The sequence below is a fragment of the Aedes aegypti genome, chromosome 3, assembly GCF_002204515.2.
Source record: "Aedes aegypti strain LVP_AGWG chromosome 3, AaegL5.0 Primary Assembly, whole genome shotgun sequence".
Lineage (NCBI taxonomy): Eukaryota > Metazoa > Arthropoda > Insecta > Diptera > Culicidae > Aedes > Aedes aegypti.
The window spans coordinates 219,220,836-219,248,008 of NC_035109.1; the positions used below are offsets into that span (position 1 = coordinate 219,220,836).

A 27,173-nucleotide genomic window follows, 5' to 3' on the forward strand; every position below is an offset into this window, starting at 1 on the left:
GTTCATATTTTACTAGAATATTCATCGTATTAAAGTTGGTCTTGTTGCATAATTTTGAATAATTAGGGCAAGGGAAACCCTCATGCCAAAGTGAATCATGAAAGTATTCAATTAGTTCATTACCCTTTTGGAATTTTAAAATTCGTTTGCATATAATTACTGTTTTGTTATTCTTGATTTAACGACCATATTTTCAATAGTAAGAATATAGAACTTCAGGTATTTAGATGATTCATTGGCAACAGGAGTATTAATCGATCGATTTATTTGAAACTCGGCAGCAATATGAACTGTACAGAAAATACTTATTGTTGCAAAATATGAGCCCTGTGAATTAAAAAAAAAACCCTGTCGAAATAAACCAAGAGGATTTGAATTCTTCCACACTTTTTTATCTGAGCTTGTTGTTCGATAAACACATACATAAGACATTCTTCTATCACACGACTTTTTATGATATATACTGCCCATAAAAGCATAACTGTCCCAAATTGATTTTCGAACCAACCCTTTTTTCTATTGCAACATTCATGCTTTAATATATACTTTACCATGCATATGAAAATAAACACACTTTGTTTGAAAATGTTGTGGAAAAATATGAAGTTAGTGTAGTCCCATATTGAAAAATAAAGGAATAACAGTCTTTATATGAACTTTGAATTCCAATACCAGCTACAAAACTAAAATGTTGTTCAAGTTTATATTTTTTGGTGATAAATAGTAACAAAATAAGCATTCTGTGCGGTTATGCTTAATGAATATGGCATGCGGCAATGTACTAGAAAATTATGAACATTTGTATGAGAAGGCAAGCTTCAAACTTCGAGCGTTATTTTCTCAATGCCTACTTTTTCCATATGGGACAGTTATGCCTTTATGGGCAGTATATTGTATATATAATTTTTGAAATGCTTACATGACAATTTCGTTCTAGACGTTTAATAATATTAATTTTCCTTGTCAAGTTTATACCAGCTAATTTTACGATCTACATTTTCTTCAGGAATTTAAAATCAACGGTACGAATACAGTAAAAATTCCATAAATCGATGTTCCTCAACTCGATATGAGCTCATGTAACCATGCTAGAAACCATTCTGGCTTACTATATGGCTTGACTATTATGGTCCCGCAAGCAAATTTCTCATATGTGTTTGATCTATTACTTCATTAGTTAGTTTCTTTAATATGACCTCATGGAGGTTTGACTTAAATGAAATCCATCACGCTTAGTTCAGACTGATAAGTCGTGCGAACGTTCTGGGAGCTCATCTATCTTATGACTACTACTTTCACTCGAACACTGTCCAGAATTTGGCGATGATAGTCAGATTTATTGATAGTCTGAAGCATCATAGACATTAAAGCGTCTCAAATAATGGCAACTAACTAACTAGATCATAGACAATGTACACTCCCCGTCTAAGGCATGAAATCGTTTGGTATAGCAATACCTGTTGTGTTGATTTCTGGCGATCGTTGAATCGTCTATGTTGCTCTCAGTATTGCTCAGATATGAAGTTCCAGCTTTGCAGCGTTCAGAGTCAAGCAGTTTTGAAGGAAGCTGATAAATACATATACTCCAGCTCATTGTTACACGGGTAGCGAACGCCTATCGCATCATATCGTCGGATGCAGATGATTTTCATCTGCGATATGCTACATTGAGCTTGAGCTTGAGCTTGATTGGCCGCTCGTGTATGCTACTCCAGTATAGCCAGATCAGCTGCACTTACACAAGGAACCAACCGAATGACTGCTTGGGACTTACAGACACCCTCAGTGTATAAGTGCTGGTGATCTTCTATTTTCAGGCTATAAATGCGCCTGCCACGTCAGAATGCAGACCAATGTGGGGAAGGGGGAGGAAATGATGTTGTACTTATACTAGCCCACTGTAGACCGTGGAGTCCGACTGTATCTACGCCAGTTCATGCGGAATGTATGGATTGGGGGAAAAGGCATGGCAGAGAGGTTTGCTTTTGTGGTTAGCAGACTGCCTATGTATCAGGCGTAAGGAAAGGCATGCGCGTGGAAGAATGGAAGCGTTAGGGAAACGGTTTCTTGTCCGTCTCTGGTTCTAGTGTTTGCTATGAACGAATAGTTTGAGTGTGATAGATTTAGAATGAAAGATAGAAGCAAGTGAGAGATATACAACTACAAAGTACGTGGAAAGGGACGGGCCTGGGATTGAACCCATGACCTTCTGCTTGTGAAACAGAAGCGGTAGTCATCAGACCACCAACCCCGTCTTTTCATCTGCGATATGCTACCAGCAGAGGAACTTAGAAATGTAAGAAATACAATAAGGTGTGACACGATGGCAAGAATACAGCAGGGGTAGAAAATTCGGAGAAAGGAAAGTTTAATTATTTATCGGCTCATCCCTAATGTGCCCAGATAATTCAGATAAACCTACGGATAATCCCAACAATATTTGCATAAATACGGACGCACAGAGTCTTCACTTAGTCAAGTCTATAAAAACATCGTGGAGCCATCGGAGCACGTTATATTCTACTGCCGTCGATTCATGGATATACGAAGACAACACCACGCAGGTAATGTACCTACCTCTTGCCATGATGACTACAGCGTAACGTTACGGAATGCTGGGTATATTGTAGGTCTTGAGAGATACTTCTCCAGTTGCCCTAGAATTATAGGGTCGACAGGTCGTCTTCCATTACAGCCAGCGTATTCATAGTCTTCCACGAAGTAGCCTGCCTGGTTCCCTGCTGAATATTATTCTTTCAATTTTTTCGTCCGACATTCGCACTAAGTAACCAGCACAAGTATCAAAGATAACTAAAATCTTTAACAACTTTAAACACCTATAGGCATTCCTCTATCTCTACCTCCAACGATGTACTTAGTTTTGGTAGAATTACTGTTCAATGTGGTAAGGAGCAGAGTTGCACAATATCAGTTATATCAGCTGATGGCTGATGGACTAAACTATCAATATCAGTTGCGAACTATCAACATCACTTTGATCTGACAATCAACAGCGGTGATGCGACATCGCACTCTAGATCACAATCACTGAAGAATAAGTGATCGCGTGGTAATTATCCACGCTATTAATGTTTTTCAGTGACCAACACACACTTTCAATCCGTCTGCAGCACTATCAAGAATATCGTACTGATAAATTGCCATTTTATTTGCATAATTGAAGGCTAAACTTGACCCATCAGTGATATCCATAGTCCATCGCCATCAATGCTCAGGTGATGGAGTAGACAGCATGATGTTGATGTGATATGAAATGATCCGAATTGTATCGCAGTCGGCCTGTAGAAATCAGCAAATTTCAAGCGTTGATAGTGACAGCAAGCAACTCTGGTAAGGAGGGATGATGCGGACTACATCTTCGCTTCAAAACTGATGGCGTGTAGACCAAAAAAGCATTGGTCTGCGATCCAAGTAAGCTAGATTCTCCACGACTAGACTGATTAGAGCGGGCGTAACATAATGTCGGTCATTCTTCTATGTATGTATCTTTTTTTTAGATTCTCAAATTCAAGAAAAAAAAAAAGATAATGACTTCTAAAAACTATCAATTTAGAAACTAATCGCTTATTCTCCTCTCGAAAATTTTTGAAACACACCACCAACTGACACACCGTGCCACAATCGCGCCAATTCGCAGGACTTTACGTAAGCTTTTGAAGCTTTTTCCACTCCACATCAACGACGACGACAACAGCCGGCGGCGCGTCACCGGGTCAACGTTCGCTAAATGCCGATGTAGATGTAGTTAAGCCTTTTTTTCGGGAGATTTTCATGGCTTTCCCCACGCCACGATGATGGTTGCCGGTGGTTGTCACATCCATCCATCCCACCATGCTCTGCCGCCTTTCTCGAGGCTGCAGAAAAACCAAAGAGCCATTCATCATGACCGCGGCTTAAAGCGTACTCTTGAAATCGACCCGGGTAATTCCCCACCCGAGTTTCAGGCACAGCACAGATAAATAGACGTAACACTGATGAATTTTCCATCTACCATGCTTTGAATCATCATTTTGAACATCCTGTGTTCCATAACTTTTCTTTAGCCGAGTGGTTAGAGCCCGCGGCTGCACAGCAAAGCCAAGCTGAAGGTGTCTGGGTTGGATTCCCGGTCGGTCCAGGATCTTTTCGTAATGGAAATTTCCTTGACTTCCCTGGGCTTAGAATATAATCGTACTTTCCACACTATATACGAATGCGAAAATGGCAACTTTGGCAACGAAAGGTAATTACTGTGGAAGTGCTGATGAGAACACTAAGCTCAGAAGCAGACTCGGTCCCAGTGAGGATGTAATGCCAATAAGAAGAAAAAGTATCGCATAACTCACAACCAGAGGCGCGCGCGTTTTCCTTCGTGTTTGACGTTTCACACTAACGCCTCCCGAGCAGAAGAAAATAACTACTGGATACCAAATTGAGGTATTCCATACCAGATAATTTCCAATACTTACAACCTGAATGAGGTATGAATGAGCCCTGCATAAGAGGTAAAATACCTCAAATAATACCTTTTGCATATTCTGCATATTCTGCATTGCATAATACCAAGCTGATAATTAGATCAGGTATTGTAATATCTAAATAATACTTGATGGATTTTCATATAAGGCTGATTTTTTTCAATAATAATTCAATAGCTCCAGCAGTCCTCAACATTTTTTTCAAATACCTTTATAATACCAAAATGAGGTATTGACAACTGAACAATACCTAATTATGGTATGATACCAAAATATGGTATGCATAATTTATTGCGAGTTATTCTTTCCTCCTCGGGCTCCTACAGGAATTGTTGCTCATAATCATATTTCGTTCAACATTGCCACCAGATGATGGTTCTGTGCAGTAAGTATTACGTTTGTTTGTCTACGAAGACAGCTTTGAGATGTGTTAGCTGTTTTTCGTTGTTCGATATATATTTTGAGAGTCACGAGAGCTTTACCCGAGCCGTGAATAATTGGGTACGCACTTCGATGTTGGGGAGATTTGGCAGTCATTGTGGCAGATGAGGAGGGCACTATGTACATAACACCAACTCTCTTTGTGGGGTTTCTGTTGAGCGACGTAAGAGGCGGCATGGATTCAATGACCGCAATGTGGGTCAGGTTGGAATTCAGATTTTTGTTTTATTTTCACGACGACGACGACGACGACGATGATGGTGTTGTCCGGCAAACTTTCAGTTTCGTTGCCAATTACCACTGAGCCGTGAGTACAGCCGGGAAACATGACCGGTTTTGATGGCACAGTAAAAGATGTTAAATGATTTTGGAGATAAGTAATACTTTGCAGTGATTGTATGATATCATCGAAAGTCGAAAAATCTAGAAGGATTTCTAAAAAATATATTTTTCAATTGATATCTTTTTAATAGCTAGAAACAAATCAGCCAACGAACCTCTTTAATAGAGAGAAATATTATTATGCAATTGTCGAGTTCTAGTCTCTGAGAGCATCATTGGAGCCTCTAAAATTTGGAATTAGGATTTATTACAAGCAGAAAACTGAAAAAAAATCCTATTTTGGATATTAGAGATTTTCCATTGAAATGCATACTTTTGAGAGACTTGCATTAAAATAGTGACCAAATCTCTAAACAGAGACATGCTACCAGCCCTGCGTTATAGTATTTGTACTGAGAAATTTCTCCAACAACGGTAACAGCGCAACCATTGTCCAGAGGAGTTCTAGTTTCGAATGATCCTTATTCCTCAGCGTTTCCGGAGTGAGGAAGCCTGAAAGTTAGACAAAGTCGGCCCAAACACTGAGCACAGTAATGCGTTAAAGAACAAATGTCGGCTAAAATCTATTTATTCGCAAAACCTACACCAAGCCATAATGTTCTATTTCATGTTTTTTTAAGAAATCAAAATTCTGCTAGATAATTTGAATTCTCAAACTTTTTGAAAATTATAATGATGATAATCTTGAAAGTTAGTCAAAGTCGACTTAAACACTGTGCACAATAATTCGTTGTTGCACAAAAGTCTTCGAAAATCTTTCTTTTTTGTGAAGCAATCAATAATAATTGATTTGAAACACTTGTTTCAATACAAGTTAATTTTTCAAGCTTGTTGAAAATTATGTTAAACTACAAACTAATACATTTGAAGCGTTTATAAGATCATGAAATTTCCCAACAGGTATCAAAACTTTACTATTGAACTACGGTTCTGGCCATTTTGTCCTTTTTTGGATCACAGTGCCTCCCCCCGGTGAGCTTGTGGGGTGGCTCTGCCAAGCCAAACAACAATTCAAGCCCATCGTGGTGGCATCATCAAGTCGAGAGCCACCACCACCGCCGCCGCCAACCATTATTGCTCGAGTTCAATCCCCTTTTGGACTAGTTTGCTAGATTTTTCAATGACACACAGACGCTTTTTGCGCCCGCTTTGCTCGCGACGATGGATGGGTATATGCAGTAGTAGTGGGCTTGTATAATGAAAATGGTTTTTATGCTAATGCAAATGGAAATATTGGATGTCGTTTGTGGGTCGGGATCGTTAGTACATGAGTACAGTGAGCGAAAAAGCGAGGGACTTACCGGGTGGAAGTGCTAGAAATTGTCATACTGAGTGTGCGATGGGTACCTGGAAAATGAGAATGGAGAATAAATTGGAAATTAATTTAAATTGGTTTATCAGCGTTTGAGAGAAAATCTGACTCTACAATTGGTCTATTCAAACTAGCACCCGTTTACATATCATCATGTTCAAACTTTTGTAGTAGATACTGAAGATCTTAAACTTGTTGTCAATTTAGGGATGGGATGGAAATGTTGACGTGTTACTTGCTTTATGGAAGCCGAGGAGTCCTCTGCACAAGTAGACACTGGGAGTTTGGATATGGGAAAGGTTTGGGTAAAGGATTCGTTTTGGTAAACGATAAATATAATTTGAAATGAATGCGCCTAACCGGATTTGCGATATTACTCGACAAAAGCATTGAATGCCGAACAAGTGTTCGTTGCTCGCCCCACAGGAGCAAGCAACCAGGTCGAAGGATCAAACACTACTCAGACTGTTTTAAATGTAAAGATAAAATAAAACAAAAAAAAGATTGTTGATTATTGAGTCTTTTTTAAATTGATTATGTAGTTGCGAATTACGAGCTGAACCCGCCGATCAGTAACTTAAAAAAAAAAAATTTGGTCATCCGAAGATGCCTATGTTCACACATCGAGTGCAGTGAAAAGTACAAATATGGATTGTTTGTCTATGAATCTTACTACAGTCAACTCTCCCTTACTCGATATTTCGTATCTCGATATCGTGTTAGAGAACCATAGTATAAGTTGGTTTTCATGGCTTATTCGATGGTCCCTAGAATCGCAGTTGCACTGGTTTTGTGTTCTGTAATTCGATGCCTTCCTAACTCGATAGTACTTTTAATATACAGTCATCTCTCCCTTACTCGATATTGAAGGGACCATCGAGTTAGGGAGGTATCGAGTTACAGAACACAAAAGCAGTGCAACTGCGTTCCAAGGGACCATCGAGTTAGCCATGAAAACCAACTTTTATTATGGTTCTCTAACTCGATATCGAGATATGGAATATCGAGTAAGGGAGAGTTAAATGTAGTTAAATATAGTTTGCAGTAGCTACTAACTTGACATAAATACAAAATAAAATTGACATAAATACAATACTTGTCATAAATACAATCTGTTGAAGATTTACAAAAATATCAGAAAGAACTGAACAAAAATATACCTAACTACAATCTAAGCAATGAATTCATAAAGAATCTCACCAAACTGAAAGCTGTGAATGGGCGGTAGAGTTCGCTATATCTATATGAATAAAAATGGAATGGTGTTTGTATGTCACGAAATGGCATAAGAACGGTTCAACGGATTTTCACAATTCTTTTACTGTTGTATTTGCCCAAGGTTCCGACGTGTTCGTGCGTAGAAAAAGTTTAGGAAAGTCATCGGAATAGTTGTTCAAGCGGGAGAAAACTTATGTATCATTTTGTATGGGAGATTGCATGTCATTTTTCGACAGCCTACTTGATGGCAAGACGAAGTTTGCCGGGACCACTAGTATATGCATAAATCCATACAAAATTTTGTCTGGTAGCTCTTAAGGATGAATAAGTCAAATGACCAGTCAAGCTAGTAAAAACAAAACATTACCAATAATTAGTATCAGTATCTTCAGAAATCCGTCAAACAATAATTGTCGATGAATCTGCACAGAATTCGGGTCGGACACCACTAAGATCTTCCAAAAATTCACTAACGGCTACAAATCTACTAAAAATTTCAAGAAAAAAACAGCCAAATGTATTTTACATAATCCACTGAAAATTAGAAATCCAAACACTTCCTTCCTTTTCAGTGATTTTTCGAAGAATTTTCAAATAAATGGTAAATTTATTGCATCGATTCCAGTAAAGATTCCAGCAAAGATTTTATCAAGAATTTGCCATGAATCTTAATATAAATATTCAAGCATCTCAAGAAGAAAGTTGTAGAGAATCCATAAGCTACCTCAGGATCTCAATGATGATCTTTATGCCCTACTTAGAAGCTGCTAAACCCATAAACGCCTGTTATCTATCTTGAGATCAGTTACTTTTACACGGTGCCCCGACAGACCGTTATTATGCAACCAAATTGTCCATCAAATCTGATTACATGGCTCGATTCCTTATATCCCTAGGAGGAATCTCGAGAAATCTTGATTTGATGTTTTTGACTCAAAATTCTAATATAAACCATATTAAAATTACGTAAAAGTACTGAAAAAAAAACTACAAAAACGCTCAAAAAGTTGACCAAACTGTTCTTCATAAGTATAAAATAGATACCATAGTTATAATATGAAATGTTTACAACTGATTTAACTTACCAGAGTGGCTTAAGTATGTTTTTTCCATAGTTTACTAGTGTAAGTTTAATTGCATGTTGTTTCTAAGTTGCACCGATTGAAAGGTAAAACAAACAAAATTACAATTAACAATGGTGTTATTTCTGACAAAAGGGTCTAAGAATAATTGTAGCACAATAATGGTTAGAAGGTAAAGCCTGTGATTACGTTGTAGTCGATTAGACCAAGTATTAAACGTTCGTAACACAAAAAAGAACCGTGATTTGATCATCTCTATATTTTTCTCGGAAAAATATTGTAGTGAAAAGCAAATTATGAAAGTTTCATTGAGATTTGAACGTGTTCCAATCCTCTGGATTTTTTTGAATCTTTGTACTTCACAACCTATTTTCTCAATGCCTACTTTTACAGACTTGCGATTCACGGCAGAGTAGCAGATGCAATCAGAACAATATCAATACACCAGCTTCAAAGAACTGCCTACGATGATAAGAAGGCAAAATTAGCTTAAAACTTATCAACTATTTTTAAGCCAACAATTATTGGAGTAGTAATATAATGGAGAACAATCTATGTTATAAAGAAGGGATATTTATAAAATTGAAAACAATCCATTTTTACGTTATAAAATGTAGTTAAAAAAAAAGAAACATCTACTTATGTTTTAAGGAACAGAAACTACATCTCATTTGTATCTCGTCATTGAATCCTGCAAACTGTTTTCAATCAGTCAAACTTTATTTTATAACTTTGCCGTTGTCAGTTCAGCCAGATGTGATTCAGATGAATTATGTTCGGACAAACGTTAATGTCGTTTAATGTTCATCTCTTAAATATTCTTTCAAAACCTACCTTTTACATTTTATGCATTTTTATTACGATTTAAAATTTATAAAGTTTGAGCACCGAACTTCATTTCTAACATATTTTTGAAAGCATCGTCATCGTCATGTCATCGATTTCCAATCCAAATATCACATTTTTCGGTTCAAATCATTCATAAGAGAATCATTCGTTCGAAACGATTATCAAACTTGCTGAATATAGTCTATTACACCGATAATACAAAAAAAAAATGAAAAATTGTCTTTGGAAAAAAATATCGGGGAAATGGTACATTCGGGGAAACAGTTTATTCGGGGAAATGGTTTTCGGGAGAAAATCCTTCGGGAAAAATTCATTCAAGGAAATGGTTTTCGGGGAAATGTCGGACAATCCACTGAAAAAATATTTTATTTATTTTCATAAAAATATCAAAGATAAAACTTTTAAATTACACAAAAACACCATTTTTGATATTTTTTAATTTTCACCATATGATCTTGATAGTAAACAGATGTTTGGGACAAAGTTTCATTATGGTGAAATTTTTAATAAAAAGGTTATTCTAAAAACAATTTTTGGTCGATTTTCAAAATTTTGTTTTTTTTTTGTCAAAATAAATACGTTCTGATGATACAGTAAGAATCTTGAAATGATTCTAACCAATAATGATTATATGAATAATTTTTCTAGAAGTAGCCATTTCCGTACTATATAGAATTAAACGCAAAAAAATATTATTAAAGGTCATTTTTATTAGTTATTCGCGTTTCTCCAACAATAATAGTACGTTTTCGAGAGTAAAGACCATATTTCTTTCCACTAACTTATTTTTCTTGATGGAGAATCGCGAATAACTAATGAAAATGGCCTATTTTAATGTAGAAATAATAATTTTTGCATTACACTCGATTTAATTCGAAAATGGGTACTTCTAGAGAAATTATCCATATCACTATTTTGATTCAGAATGATTTCAAGATTCTTATTGTATCGTCAGAACGTATTTATTTTGACAAAAAATCAAAATTTACAGAATCGTCCAAAATTTGTTCCTAGACAAACTATTTTACTAAAAATTTCTCCATTATGAAACTTTGTCCCAAACATCTGTTTACTACCAAGATTCTTTGGTGAAAATTTAAAAAATATTAAAAATGGGGTTTTTGTGTAATTTAAATATTAAGTTTTATTTTTTAATGAAAACAAATAAAATATTTTTTCAGTGTTCATTTTTTCTTATAGTCCAAACGCATTATTACAACTTCTTCATAGAACATTTATCTAAAATCAACATTTTCGGAGTTGGAATTTTTCAAATAAGTTGCATGCAAAAATTTATAGGTCATTTTCAAAAGTTATACTTGAGTCAAAATGATCAATTTTTTTTATGGAAAACACTAATTCTACCATACCAAAAATATGTGCAAAATTTAATGCAAATCGATCGAGCACGATTTTTCTGGATGGAATTCGATCATTCTGGATGGAATTCGTCAGGTATTACAAAAAATCCAGGTTGAATTCTTAGAAGTATCCTACAAGAAATCCTTTGAAGTGTTTTTAAACACCTGAGAAAAACTGAATGAAATTTTGGGCAAATGCATGAATCAACTACTGATTAAATTCCTGGAGAAAACCATCAAGACGTACTTAGGGTAACACCTGGCGTAATGTCACGAACAATACTCAAAAAATGTATGGACGAATTCTCTAAGAAATTCTTTAACAGAAATTTCTGTAAAATAAGCTTTGTGGAGTAGTTTAATTATAACAAAGCAGTTCAGCATTTCAAACTCCTCACAAACGTTCACTCCTAGATCCCGCTCTCTAGCAGCAATCAAAGACATAAATTGCCTCACCCATTGCACCATTTTTCGAGACGTAAACAATTTTCATATCGTCCGGCCAAATGAATTTCCCATTACTTACACTCACATCAGACGAGGGATGACGGTCACGTTTTTCGATTCACAATCACCCGGTGCTACTCGAAGGTGTTGCAACCGGTCCGCGCCGACATCCGTGCTCCGGTCCGTCACGATGCACCACATACATACAGTGTTGGACAATACATTTGACAATTTTTCGAATTTCCATACAAAATGGTCAATTTTGGTGGACTAAGCCTCAGTTATAAATGAACCGATTTAAATTAAATTTTCAAAGCCCGTCTGACATAACTTCTACATATAGTTATGATTAATTTTCCTATTCACTAGTTCAAAAGTAATAACTATTTCAATAAAGTAATATTTTTGACGAACATTATAAACGATTAATCTTAAAGTATGAATGACCTACTCAAAAAATGTTTTCAGCAAATATGTTCATCTTATCTAAATGTACAACTTTGCTGAAAAAACTATCAATATTATTTCAATTATTTTAGTATTACCAATTATTAAAATTTGTTTAAAAATAATGGTTTAATTATTGTTTTTAAACTCGTGAAAGGATGAATTAGTGAAAAATAGGGGGAGAACCCCCAGTACCGGACACTTAAGCCACTAAATTCATAATTCGAAAAATATTGATTTTATGGGCTCGTGTTACTCATTTATGATAAATATTATCATTTTTACAGTGTACAAAAATAAATTTGAAAATATAAATATGAATTTTGATGTTGCATTTTGATGATGAGTTTTAGTACCAAATTGATCGATCACGAAAGGTGGCACCCAATACCGGACAAGATCTGGAAATGCCTCGAATTCTGTAAATTTGAACATCATCGAATGTGTACACTATAGGAATAGTTTATAATTACCAATTCAATGCATTTGCTACATTTACACGAATAATTTGAGTTTTTATTAGTTTGCAAGATGCCTATCAAAAACCTCTTTCATATATGATGAAAAATAGCACATTTTACGATGTTGTTCTGAATGTTCATTATTCTTAATTTTATTGCATATTTGATACCATGATCGACGGAACCCATGAAAAATGAAAGTATTCTGAGACACTGATGCAATAATTACAAAGATATCATATAACAAATCAAGCTGTCCGAAACTGAGGGACAGGTGCTTAACCAAAATTGTAATTTATCCATATTTAGTTCAATTAAGGTACAAAATACATTCATACTATCAAATTAGGATTATGTTCGATCATGCTTGCGGGATCCAAAGTATTTTTTCATATTCAAAATATTTACTAAATTGGCTCAGAATTAAGTAGATACGTCAATATTTTAAAGATTTTCAAACTTTTCTACTTTTTTAAAAAGGCATGCATATTTCAAGGATGTGCTATTCTACGCAATCATTAGTCTACATAATAGCTTTCTTTTCTACTAATACACCATCTTGATTGGACCATGATTTCTCAATGTTTCGGCTTTGTCCGGGTGTGCTGTCCGGCACTGGGGGATCTCCCCCTATATGTTATAATTCAAGTTATACGTGCTGCAAACAGTTTCATTGAATCCAATCCTAAAAAAACTTACGTAAAACCCTCCATAGCTGAACATTTTGTATGGAAAATCAAAAAAGTTCCGAATGTATTGCCTGATACTGTATGTATGCTAGCCTAGCTGCGTTTGCATTTGGGTGCGACAGTGATTGTTAAGGTTCGGACAACTCGTCGCCGTCGCCAGCAGGAGGAAAATCGAACCACGAAAACCAGTTGACGTTTTCGTGCCGCCAACCAACGACAACGGCGGACTTGATAGTTGACATTCGAAATATTTCTTTTCGGCGGGAGAAATCTCGTTTTGCAAGATCTTGGTTTTCGAGCCAAATTTTGTGAGGCCAAGTGGTATGCAGCACTGAATGCAATCACGTTGTTGATGGTGGAAGAGTATTTTCTACAACTCTTCTGTAAAGAATCTGAGTGCATTTTATTTCCCTAACTCCATCCCACTGTGCACCGCTACTGCAGCAGCCAAGATCACCCACCACATAAGTGGGTGGCAGAGTGCACGAAGCTGATTCATTAACGGCGCGCGACATTAGATTTTTCAGTCTGGAGAGGCTGTCTGCCTTGGGGGTTACACCTATTACGAAATAGTATACCGAGAGAGCAGTAGTTTCTTATTTTAGTGGTGCAGCCGAGAAAAATCTAGACGAAGATTAACTCATACCACTGGCACTAGTAGCAGGGATGGTAGCGACTAAGTGTCTTGAAAGTAGGAACTATATTACTTACTTTTGCTGGCTCTACGTCCTTCAAGACATGACCTGCGCCAAAATGTTACGCCAACTAACTCGGTCCATGGCTGCTATCCTCCAGTTTCTCGATCGCCCCACGCTTCCAAGATGCTGCTCCACTTGGTCAAACCATCTAGCTCGTTGCGCTCCTCGTCTTGTACCGGTCGGAACACCATTTCTGCGGGATTGTTGTTCGGCATTCTCATAACGTGTCCCGCCCATCGTACCCTTCCAGCTTTGGCGACTTTCTGGATACTGGGTTCGCCGTAGAAATGCGCAAGTTCGTAGTTAATTCTTCTCCTCCATACGCCGTTCTCCCATACTCCGCCAAAGATCGTCCTAAGAACACGTCGTTCAAAAACTCCTATCGCTTGCAGGTCCTTTTTGAACATTGTCCACGTCCCATGCCCGTAGAGGACAACCGGTGTTATCAGCGTTTTGTACATGGTACACTTAGTATGGAAGTGTAGTTTAGCAGACCGCAAGGTCTTGTGGAGGCCGTAGTAATCACGACTTACGGCAATTATACGTCTTCGAATTTCTCTGCTGCAGTTGTTATTCGACGTTATCAATGATCCGATGTAGACAAATTCGTCCACCACCTTGAACTCATCCCCGTCGATCATCACGCGTCTGCCAATGCGAGCTCTATCACGCTTGGTTCCCCCAGCCAGCAGATATTTTGTTTTCTATGTATTTACCTTTAATCCAACCCGGTCTGCTTCACGTTTCAGCCTGGTATACTGTTCAGAAACCACCTGAAACGTTCTTCCGACGTCGTCAGCAAAACAGATGAACTGGCTGGATTTATTGAAGATCATGCCCCGCATGTTGAAGCCCGCCCGTTTCATAACAGCTTCTAGCGCAATATTGAACAGGAGGCAGGAAAGACCATCGCCTTTTCGAACTCCTTTGCGTGTTTCAAACGGGTCAGATAATGTACCCGGTGTCTCCACACAGCACTGTACACTATCCATCGTTGCCTTGATCAGTCTAGTCAGTTCCCCGGGAAAACCATTCTCGTCCATAATCTTCCATAGCTCTTCGCGTTCGATGGTATCATAGGCCGCTTTGCAATCGATGAATAGGTGGTGCGTAGGGACTTGATATTAGCGACATTTTTGGAGGATCTACCGCAACATAAAGATTTGGTCTGTCGTCGATCGTCCGTCCACAAAACCGGATTGATAACTTGCCACAAATCTGCTTGCCAGTGGCGATAGACGGAGGAAGATGATCTGGGAAAGTACTTTATAGGCTGCGTTAAGAATAGTGATCGCTCGATAATTTTCACATTCTCACTTGTCTCCCTTTTTGTATATAGGGTATATTACTCCCTCCTTCCACTTCTCTGGTAGCTGTTCTGTATCACAGATCCTGGCTATCAATCCGATGCAGACAAGTGGCCACATTTTTTCCAGCTGCTTTGTTGTTCTTGAGCTGTTTGACAGCATCCTTAACTTCACTTATTGTGGGAGTTGGCACGTCTTCTTCATCCGCCGTACTGATGATGCCATTCCTCCTGCTGTCTTGGTCTTCCTCCTCTGCACCATTTAGGTGTTCATCGTAGTATTGCTTCCACCTTGCAATCACCTCACGTTCGTCCGTCAAGATACCTCCATTCTTATCCCGGTACATTTCGGCTCGCGGCACAAAGCCTTTGCGGGATGCATTGAATTTCTTGTAGAACTTAGGCGTTTCTTGAGAACGATACAGCTGCTTCATCTCTTCGTACTCCAAATCTTCCAGGCGGCGCTTTTTATCCCAGAATTGATAGGTTTGCTGTCTTCGCCTCTGTTTGTATCGTTCCACGTTTTGACGGGTGCCTTACTGCCATCGCTCGCGCTGCATTCTTCTCGTCCAAAACCGTCTGACATTCCTCGTCGAACCAACCGTTCCGTCGATTTCCTTCCACGAACCCAATGGCACCTTCCGCTGCGTTGTTACTGGCTGCTTTGAGACTACTCCAACAGTCCTCAAAAGGGCTTCGGCGAACTCTCCCTTTTCCGGCAACGCTGCTTCAAGGCTTTGCGCGTAATCAGTTGCGACTTCGGGTAGCTTGAGTGGTTCCAGATTGTACTGTGGCGGACGTCGGTACCGAGTGTTGTTCACAACGGAGAGTCGTTGGCGCACTTTAACCGTCACTAGAGAGTGGTCCGAATCGATGTTTGCGCTGCGGTAGGTTCTGACGTCGATAATGTCCGAGAAGTTTCTTCCAACAATCAAAACATGGTCTATTGGGGTGACTGCTAATATAATTATTCCAAAAATAATCAATCGAATCTCTGGTCAACATTCTGCGGGATGTTCTGAAGAAATTCCTTGAAGATCATCGGATGGAACCCAGTAATAAATCTGTATGGAATTACCGAATGCACTATTGGAATAATTTTGTAGTATTTACTGGTGTAAAAGCTTAAATGAGTTTTTGAATCTACAAAGATTTTACTTGAGAAATTGCCTGATAAATGTTTGGAAGAATTGCTCGAGTAATCCATGGATGGGATCTTGGAAAAACTCCTAGAGAATTTTGCGGAGGAACTTAATGAGAATTATTTATCATATTGTTAGTTAATTCCTGAAGGAGGTTTTAATACACACTTAGTTTTTATTTCGTTGTTCGGTGAACATTCTTACCGAAAACGCCCTGTAAATGAAAAACGAACTGAAGTTACGGTATCGCTAACGAGCTTTACCGAAAAAACTTGAAAAAATAGGAAAATCATAAACATATTTATCTTGTTTTACCGAAGTCGTCATTACATTTACCGAATAACTGTAAATCATTCAAATTTACTGAAGACTGTAAACTTTTACAGTACTTCAGTACTAGCGCAACAATAATTTACCGAACAAATTGTAATTTCCAAACACCAAACATGCCGCCATATTTGTTTCAAAGTGCAAAACGAAAGCGTTTGGATTGTGTCCGATGATTTTTAAAAGATCATGTCTTTAAATCTAAGTTGGATGAACAAGACGAGCGTTTGGTTCTTATCCGAAAGTATGATAAGTATATTTTCATGAAAATTATATTAAAGAGCTGTATTTTATTTAGGTTGAAATTTGCAGTTTCGTTGATGGATACAATTACCAGTTCACGTCTCGGATTACAACGTCCTATCAAGCATATTCGGAAACATGAAATCAATCCTGCCCTACGAAATTTTATTGTACTTCTGAAATTCAGACTGTAGAATAATGTACTTATTTTGGACATGAAATGAAGACGAATATAAATACCAAAAATAAATCAATTCGTTTCATTTACCATCAATATGAATTTTCTTTTTTATGTTTTTTTAACCATCTGGAACGAAATACTGACTGCCTGCTGATATCAACAACACGTTCTGTAATTAATTTTACAATTTGCTCGGTAATCGTTAACGAACAGTTTGTAATATTTTGACAGCTGTGTTTTGATTTGAATTACTGATTGATCGGTAATTCTTAACATTACCGAAAGCATTACTGAGCGCTCAGCGGTTTATATTTCGGTAAAAAAAAACCGGAGTCGGTGATATTTTCTAAGTGTGTAGGTTTCCTCAACCTTGGAAGAATTTTTGGAGCAATTCATGACATGAATGAATAAATGGAAAATGGGCGTAAGATTTATTGTAGAGTTTTCTGGCAAGATTCTTGAACGAATTTCTTCAAAAACTCTGGAACAGTGCTTTGTAAATTTTCTTAGGAGAACTCACATTTATCAAAAAATTTAGAAGAAACTCTGGGGGAGTTTCTCGAACAATTTTCAGAGTGTTTCTTGAAGAAATTATTGGAGGTAGCAGCGTTGAAGTTCTCAAGGATTTCCTTGAGCAAGGTCTAGTGCATACCCAAGCAGAAACGAAGTTCTGACCATCAAATCGAACTATAGTTTTGATTGAAATATGAGATAAAAGATCTGAAGATATTATCCAAATTTTATTCCTGGTATTTCAATGTTTTAGCAAAATTTGATGTTTGCTGATCTTATGACTACGTTGCTGATATTGTGTAGATCTTACAATATCTAAATATTATACGCCAATGGTACTCCAGGAGTAAATTTAAATTACCGTTTTCAGATCTCTTATTTATTAATGTAATATAAATTTTAAATGCCCTTATAAAAATTTGGGATTAGTAAGCTTCTCTCGCCTGCTCGGGTAAAACGCTGAAGTATTCAAGTAACCACTAGCCCACTAATTCCCCCTTTTATATATAGGGCTAATATATGGCCAATATTAGACACTTCAGCTCTCTAATAGCCCTATATTAACAAGCAGGGCGAATCAAAATGCCATTTGGTTATGTGGGTAATTAATGGGAGAATTAATTCAAAGGAATATCTAAAGAAAGTAATGGAGGGGTCCCTGAAAATATTCTCGGATGACTATCTTTAGAAATCATTAGAAGAGTTTCAGCAGCTTCTTCAAAACCAATCTCGTCAGCTCCATAGTCGTGTAACCCGACCAGTACAAAATGTAAGAAAGTTACGGTGCTTCCCTGACCTTTATTACCAGAAAAAAATCTCCATCAAATCTGTGCTCACCAGTCGTTTTCTATAACTAGAAAATACCACTTGAGCCTATGAAAAATCAGTTAATTGTGAAACACTTTTGCGGTATGTAAGTGCAATGTGTCATTGAAAACATTTGAATATGTTTACTTGTATTAGAATGCCTAATTGATCTATATAAAATTAGCGTAACTCAAAATTTCGGAGATCTTCTCATTCAAAACTCCGCCCAGAGGTTACAAATAACTAAAAATACCCAGTTTGAATTAAATGTTGATGGTTTATTCCTTCTGATAATCACGGCCAACAAAAATATTTTAATGTATCAGGTTTCCTTTGAATTTGTGGACTTATACAATAAAAAGGGCGTAACTACAAAACGGGCCCTATGATTTTTTTTTTTATTTTGCCCAGACATGCAGCTGGTATGAATCGATGCAAATCTACATTTTACAACTATTTCTTCTTCAGACATCTTTACCTCCTCCACTCAGCATGTCTGTCCCACGCTTTAGACGATTGTGCGCTAATGGTTGGAGGCCGATTAGTTCACAAATAGGCTGATTCTCACCTGTCGTGGGTTCGAATCCCACCGGTCGAGGATCTTTTCGGGTTGGAAATTTTCACGCCAGAAAGAAGAAGAATGTATACCAGATGTGGGTCCAACTCGGATCAATTTGAACCCGAGGTCGGACCAATGTCAGGTTAACATCGGGCTAAAATTGGGGCTATTTAATTTATGAAAAAAGTATTATAACTCGTTTTGTTATATTCAAGTTATTACGATGAAATGTTGAACAAGTTTCATAAGCATATCTGAATAAAACACACCTTGATATACACATCAATAGTTAATATAATTGAGCAGCAAAACAAAAACAGTGACTTTAGTTTTAGTTACGATTTTGCAGGGCTGGTAGCGACTGAGTGTCTTACAAATAGGAACTTTAGTGACATAACGCTTTAAAAGAGATACCAAAGACCTAACTTAATTCAGAAATAGGCGAAACAGGAATCAAATAGAGGCCATACAGAAACACAGAGGAGCCTTCAGAAATTTATTTTACAGAAAATTCACCAAGAAATATGGATATGGATATTTCTATTTTTTAGTATTGTGGCAAGTATTTTCCAGAAACTAATTCAGTTAATTCCTACAGGTATTACTCTAAAAAATCTCCAGAAATTTATTTATTGAATGTTGAACAGCCTTTTTTAAGAAATCCTCCATGAATTACGTTCAAAATACCTTTAAAAATTTAACCTGGGTTAAAAGTTAAACTCCAAAAATCAATTCCGATATTTTTTATTTCATGGATTCGTACGAAGATTTCTTCACAAATTTCGTAAGAAAACTCTCAATATAAATATAAATATATCAAGTAATGTTTCAGAAATTTTTGTAGGAAATCCTGGCAGATGTAGTATTTAGGAAAATCTTCAGAGTTATTTTCTGAGGAAATTAGGAAATAGTTACATTGAATTTCTTAAAGCAAATTCTAAATTCCTTTTTTTTTGACAAATACGAAGAAGAGTTTGGAAACATTTTTTACAGGAATTTCTAGAGAGATTTATTTTTTTACTTTTAACCTATGAATTTTGAAAAAGGGAAAAGCCCCTTTGAGTGATATTGTAATGAAATCTTTCTCAAAAAGGCATAAAACCTCTTTATCTTTTCGAATTACGTTGTAATATAATATTTATTAAATAAAAGCTCTCCCGGAATCGATCCATAGCGAAGCCGAAATCTTCCATGTTCAATCAGTATGAATATTCACAAGCACGAATGCAAAGAGACAATCGATTTCTGGAGAGATGCCAGGAGGTATTTTAGAAAAAAAAAATATCTCTAGGAAATTCACTAGAAAAAATGTCGTGTAAGCTTTCCAAAGGACCTGTTTAACATTGAGGGGATCTCTTTGTTTACTTTCTCTTTAATCATTAACGAGCAACATTAACCCCTTTTATTGCGTTTTTCGTACGAAACGCTAGCCAAGGACATTGTCTTTCGATCTATAGTGAAAAACTTCCCAAGAGCTTTAGTATTACACTGTTGTAATCATGGAAGAGCGATAGTGGAGAGAATATCTCATTGCTACATAGGTCCTTTAAAAAAGCTTCATAAGAATTCCTGAAGCTTTTCTTAGACGAATCTGAAAATAAATTCCTGAAGAAAAATCGCGCAAAAGTCTCTGTAAGTTTACCTGGTGCCACTAGAATTATACTGCCGGAATCAGCCAAGTAACCACTAGCTCGCTAATTCGCCTTTTTGGGCTTTTATACGGCTTCTATATGACATGTCAGCTATATAACAGCATTATATCAGCACACGGGGCGAAAAAAAAGTGCTCTTTGGTTGCATTGGTGCATTGCAAAAAGAAAGAGTAATACCATGACCTTAGAAACTATTTTGCTAAAAAAAAAAAACTTCAGAGACCTTTCATAAAAAATTGGGGCTTTTTAGAGACTTGAATCGTAGTAGTAACTAATTTACTTAAAAGAGACCTGCAACTAGCCCTGGTCATAGTAAAGCCATTTTGAGACCACGCAGTATGTGGATTTTCTCGCTTCATCCTCGCCATATAGTGACTGTCGAAGAAAGTTGTTGGCATTGAGTTTGACACGATATAAATATTGCCAAGTGCGGTTATGATTGTTCTACAACGCTAAGTTCAATGATACGAGGAAAACCGGAGTCATATCACGCTGCAAGTACTCGATGCTATCTATTCTAATGGGGAATTCAAAACAGCAATGAGTCTTTTAATTGCAACTATTGCACTTTCCCTTGCGGCATAATAGCAAACCAAATTGCAAAACGTGATAATTACTGACAATCAAACTGCAAATACCGCCCTAACTTCTCTTGCCCGCCTGTTTAGAGCACCGCTCCGCATAGTGTTGCAAAGTTCAATATTATCGCAAGGCAAAGAGTGAGAACTTGACTGCGTTTGCTTTGGCGTACAACTGTTTTACACAGTATGTAGCTAGCTGCCACTGCCAGCCTGACCAGAGGGAAGAATCAAGATTGTATCAGAAAATGTTCCCTTGATTTATTTTTTTATATCATCAGTTGTTATAAAACATATACCGGTAGTAGATACAATAGCACAAATTCTTATAAAATTTGCACTAAGCAAAACGAGGATAATCCTTTCATAATTATTACAAAACACTTAGAGAATGTGTTACAAGGATGTTACAAAATAACAAAATGATTGCAAATTTTGTTATTGTATGTATGTATGTAGGTAGCCACCATCCTAGCTTGAGTCTTGCTCTGCATGCGGTTCCACATAACAGTAAAGTCAATTTTCATTATCAATCTGAATTCAACATACCATTGTATGAAGGGCCAAAATGGGGTGTGGCGGACCCGTAAGCAGAGACACTTACGCGAAACCCGCGGGAAATAGAGAATCTCCTTCCAATAATATGATCCAACGGAAAGTATAATGAAATTTGCAATACCTGTCAAGTTATCCACGGGATGGTTTGTTATGAGAAGGGCGCGTCAAATCCATTACAACTGTTGGGATAGAAGAACCCATCTACAAGGATGTTACGGTTACTTCAACCCGTGACTCCGGCTGGCACTCCACTCCATTGTCCAGCTGTAACTTCAATGATGCCCTGATGCACCCTCCCAATATCACCCATTTTATATGATTCCATTAAATGATTGTTATGTAATATAATTAAAAACAATAATTTAAAATATAAAAAATATAAGAAATCATGCAATAACTCGATGATTTGACCTAGAATCGTTGAATGAAATATGATTAATATTAATACATAATAACAGATTGTTCCAAAAAGCCTGAAAAACCGATGACAATTTATACTAAATGTTCACGACAGCTTCCTGCAGTTATATATTGCTGATATATCCTGAAAACAAAAAAAATATTTAAAAATATCATTTGCAGTTCTTTTTCGATGATCATAAGAAATGGTGCAGAAAATCTGTAAACAATTTTTGAATTAATGGTTAAATGGCAAGTTCATTTTTTATTATTAATTTGTATTTATAATACCGTTGTATAAAAGGCCAAAAGGAGGTTGGCGGACCCGTAAGCAGAGACACTTACATGAAACCCGCGGGAAAAAGGGAATTTCCTTCCAACGTTATAGTCCAACATTAGTTGGATAATAATGAGAATCTCATTGCTTATTCAGCTTTCCACGAGATAGTTTGTTATAAGAAGGGCGCGTCACTATTGGAGATATGCACCTATCTACAAGGATGTTACGGCACATCATCCCATACTTCGGCTGGCACTCCACTCCATCGTCCAGCTACAACTTGAATGATGCCCTGATTCACCCTCCCAGTTCCCAATATGTTATAAAACAATGCATAAATATATTAAAAGATGTTGACTCCCTGATACTCCTATAAGTTGAAATCCTGTAATAGGATCATAAATCAAACATATATGAGCCATTTGCGTCTCTAGAAAATAATAAATGAATAAAATAAATAAAAGAGCCGCGTTGAAATAGAGATTATTGACATATTAACAACAAAAAACATGAAAAAACTTAAGGATTTGTCCTAAGATCGCTGCAATTTGAATGATTTATAGAAATGACATAGTAAATGATCTTTTCAACCACACTGAACAAGAAAACATGTTTATAACAATTACAATGTTCATACTCCTTCATGTTTACGACGGCTTCCTGCAGTAATATAAAATCATATCTTGCTGATTTGTCCTGAGAAAACAAAAACATGATTATAAATAATAATTGCATCTTGCTTTCCACGTTTAGAAGAAGCGTTGCAGTTTTTTTTTTTCTAGAAAAACAAGTGTAATTATAGGCTTCAATTACGAGCAAACTTATCCAATAAGAAACCTAAATTCTCTCCATTAATCATATCATCCATTTTTTGTTTTCATTTCTCCATCCATCCAGATAATTCCTTGATATGTCCAATGAAGCTAAACAATATAGAAACATATTTTAATCAAATTTTATTCGTTTCTATCATCATTTTTTATATATTTCAAGATCTTTTTTTAATATATGTAAAGGTATGAAGAAATTTATGATACATGTTTAAAAATTATACAAAAATACCTGAATATGTCTGAGAAATCATATTGGATACATGATTTATATGTATCCAATCAACATAAAATCAGACATTTTGTAGGTTTGATGAGAAAAACTGAAACACGAAAAACTAAAACTTATATAATATACGGTGCAAACTACAACAATATTTAATATACTGACTGTGATTAAGAGTATTATACAACAATCATGGTTTTTCACGAAGTCACTCTGGTGGTAAATCTCAACAGGTATCGTGCTGCAACTTACATCGGTAAGAAAAATTATCATTTTCAACCTAATAAAATGAAATATTAAAATGATATAAACGTTAACATTAACATTCAGTAAAATCATCATTGTCAACCTATTGAAATAAAATAAACGTTCACATGAACATTCAGTAAACATTTTAACACTAAATGCTGCATTAAGAGAAAAACGAGGTTGTGATTATACTTACAATGAATAACACTAAAGGTAAACAATGCTTGCTGGGCTAGTTGGAAAAAGAGTATCAAATATATAATTTTAAATGTAGGAGCCTGTGAGTTTAACAATAAAAATAGTTTATTCAATTCATTACGCGATTAATTATATAACAAACTCCAGAAAGATCCGATACTGTGAAGGCAGATGTTACATTATACGACTATACAGAGCAAAACATGAAATTAAACCTAGGCAGGTTATAAAATTATTCAATTTCCAAACAATCTTCAAAATACAAAAATGTTTCAAAAGACAAAAATAAAATCAATCCAAAATCTAAGCTACGAGAACACACAAAATCACAAAGGGTCCCCGTCAAAAGGCGAAATTCAGAATTAGAGGGTTAATTCGATTAGAAACAATAATACATATCTATGAGTGAGTTGTTTGTTAACGAATAATAATTTTGCAATATTTTTTCAGAAGGGTGCAGCAATCAACAAAACTGGCAACACGCTTACTCTCTTTCGTACTGTAGAGTGTGTTTCTATAACTACCGTTAGATTTCTTCAATGCGTTTTTCCACCCAGGAAAAAAAGAAAAGAAAAAAATCCCTTTCAGTCACATTCATACACGCATTCACACAAGTGTCATTCATCTCTTTTCTGATGCAACCATTTCATGCACTCTCATAAAATTCCGCGCCTCGTACCGCGGTTTTACATTATCAATTTATAATGTAGATTCAAGCGTGAATTTTAATGCATTAATTCGTAATTGGTTCCCATAAAAAATGAGCAAAATAGTTGCTAGATATGCGAAAGATAAAATATTTATTAAAATAAATGGATGTTCGAAACTAGTTACTCATCTCAGATAACGGCTGTACTAAGTAGTACTTTATTACAGTGGCAGCATTAGCTGTAACGAACACATGAAATATTTCACATGGTTTGAAGCGTTTGTTCAAACGAAAAGAAAAAAGCGTTTGTTCAAACAAAAAGAAGAATATAAATAAATGAATCAAGGGAGTAAGATCGCTTGAACAAATTTAACATATTGAACATTTGATTAATGGAAGACTGAATGCTAAATACTTATCTTGTATTCCGGTGATCAATGAGTCCTTCTCCTTTCTCAGCTTTTCAATTTCTTTTTTCTTCAGACATGAAGGCAGTACGTTTCATACGGTAAAGCTTATGTTTAAGCTTCCATATAGTACAACGTTTGAACAACCAAATTGAAAATCATCAATATTATAACACAACACTATTCTTTCACCAAAACTTCACTTGCTTGTCATAACGATGCATGTCTTCTATCATCCATAACATTTTTTCACATTATTTTTATACAAAATACCAACTATTTCATTGAAAATCAAGCACTATAATTTTACCACTTGCTTCTTTGTTCAGAGTTGCCAGTCTGATGACAAAATGATTGCAAATTTTGTTATTGTTCATTAATTCGAATGTTATTCACAACAAACTTACAAATCCAATGTCGAAAATATATCAAACGTTGTGTTACAAAGTTAAGGACAAACTCATCTCGATAACAAAATTATATCAAATTCTGTTATTTTATACAGCTGTTGACTGAAATGTGTTATAACCATGCCATGCGATTCCGGTCGGGTATCGACTACCGCACTAGGAAAGCAAATTGCATGCACATTTCACTACTTGACTAAGCTGCCCGCAAAAGTAGGGCTTCATCATTGCACGAAAGCTCATGAACTCTGTGCTGCAGAGTAGAGTGCTCTCTTGTTCAAGTAGACGTTCAGCATGAGTCGTGCCGAACACACCCGCGTTCAAGTCTGCTCGCTTATCTACACCATGTATGGCGGGTTCAATAAAAACTCGCTGTAAATATAAGTTTACATAAACTTTTCTAGTTTCCTGCCGTCGCCTCTGCCGCGCACTAGTCGGTTCTGGCGGACGTAATTGTTAGTACTTAGATACGCTGTTAGGTTTGGTCGGAACTCTTCCAATGGGCGTGTGTGTCGAGTACTATACTCTGGCTACTACGTGATGCTCCACTTACAATGGCTCTGTAATAGTTCATTGAACTTTGCTGTTCTACTAAAACGCTGTTGTTGAATGAGCGAGAAAGGTGTACACTAGGGTGTGTCAGAAAAAATATTTTTTGAAATGGTGCTCAACCCTGAAATGAAAAATATCAGAAATTATAACATTTTTGTTAGGTCGATTAACGAAAAATGGTAGTTTTCATCAAAATTGTAATATTTGGAAATTTTTTTAGGAGTTTTTTTAAGCCTATTTTTTATTTTTTTTTGCGTATTCAAGCGATATATTTGTTTCATAACATGAAACAAATAAAAAAATAGTATACAAATATTCAATTTTAATTATTTGTATGATTATTAGCGTATGTAATAACTGTCAAAACATGACATTTAATTCATACGCATTTTGCCATTAAGATTTACCACCACACAAAAAATTGTTAACAAAAATAGACGCTTCAGAAATTTTCGAATAAACCGAACAATAGATTGGATATTGAGAATATCTCACTTGCACAGCGTGACAAAAATGACATTTTAGCTTGTCTCAAGGATCAAATTATTTGTCTCTAGTAGATTTGGGGTCGCTAAATCTGATGCCGTTCCTAGAAATGTTCCAGCACGTCACAATTTTTAGCTACAGGTCGCACAAAGTTGTATAAAACACTGGTTTGGGGTCATGCACAAATTATGTTACGCTCCCAAAGGGAAGGGGGTCGAGCTAAGCGTGACCAGCCTTACAAAAAATTAGGAGAATTCATACAAAAAGTGTGACAAAAGGGGCAGAGGAGGTCGAAAAAGTTGAAATTTAGCGTGACATAATTTGTATATTTTTACTTTCATTGATGAAATTTAAAGTATTATTTATCAAACTTTTCTGTGATATAATCCACCAAGCATGCAAACTAGGACTTAAACTTCCATTTCAATTATAATTTAATTGGAATTACAAGATAACATATACATTAAAAAGATTTTTCAAAAAGTTTGCAGTTTCTCTTATGTGACGAGACTATTGTGGGCTTCGTAGCCATGTGGCTAGTGTTACCAAGCATTTAGCCGCATCGAGTCAAGGAGTCATCAGGAATGCATTTCGACTGTGCCATTGGGCGTTGCATGCTAGTCCGTTATCTAGTATGGTGCTTCCTTCAAAGAACAAATCGTCCGCTGGAAGTATTAACGTGCAACCACCAAAGCATAACTTGGCAATCTAGCGCAACTGAAACAACCGGATGTCGCCAACGCGTACGCGCAGCATCTTGAGGCAGCGTTGCCGGATGAGGGCGAGCTCGACAGGGCCC

General features: G+C 36.4%; 1 protein-coding gene across 3 annotated transcripts in view; it reads right to left on the reverse strand.

The window, feature by feature from the left end:
* LOC5579849 (hormone receptor 4) overlaps window positions 1-27,173 on the reverse strand; it is a 517,480-nt gene that overhangs the window by 283,570 nt on the left and 206,737 nt on the right. Inside the window, exon 3 of one of the 3 annotated variants that reach the window (XM_021854336.1) lies at window positions 6,563-6,608. The exons of the other annotated variants lie outside the window; for them this stretch is intronic. The gene's annotated coding sequence lies outside the window, so the exon portion shown is untranslated. The remainder of the gene's footprint in view (window positions 1-6,562; window positions 6,609-27,173) is intronic. 3 annotated transcript variants of the gene reach the window in all.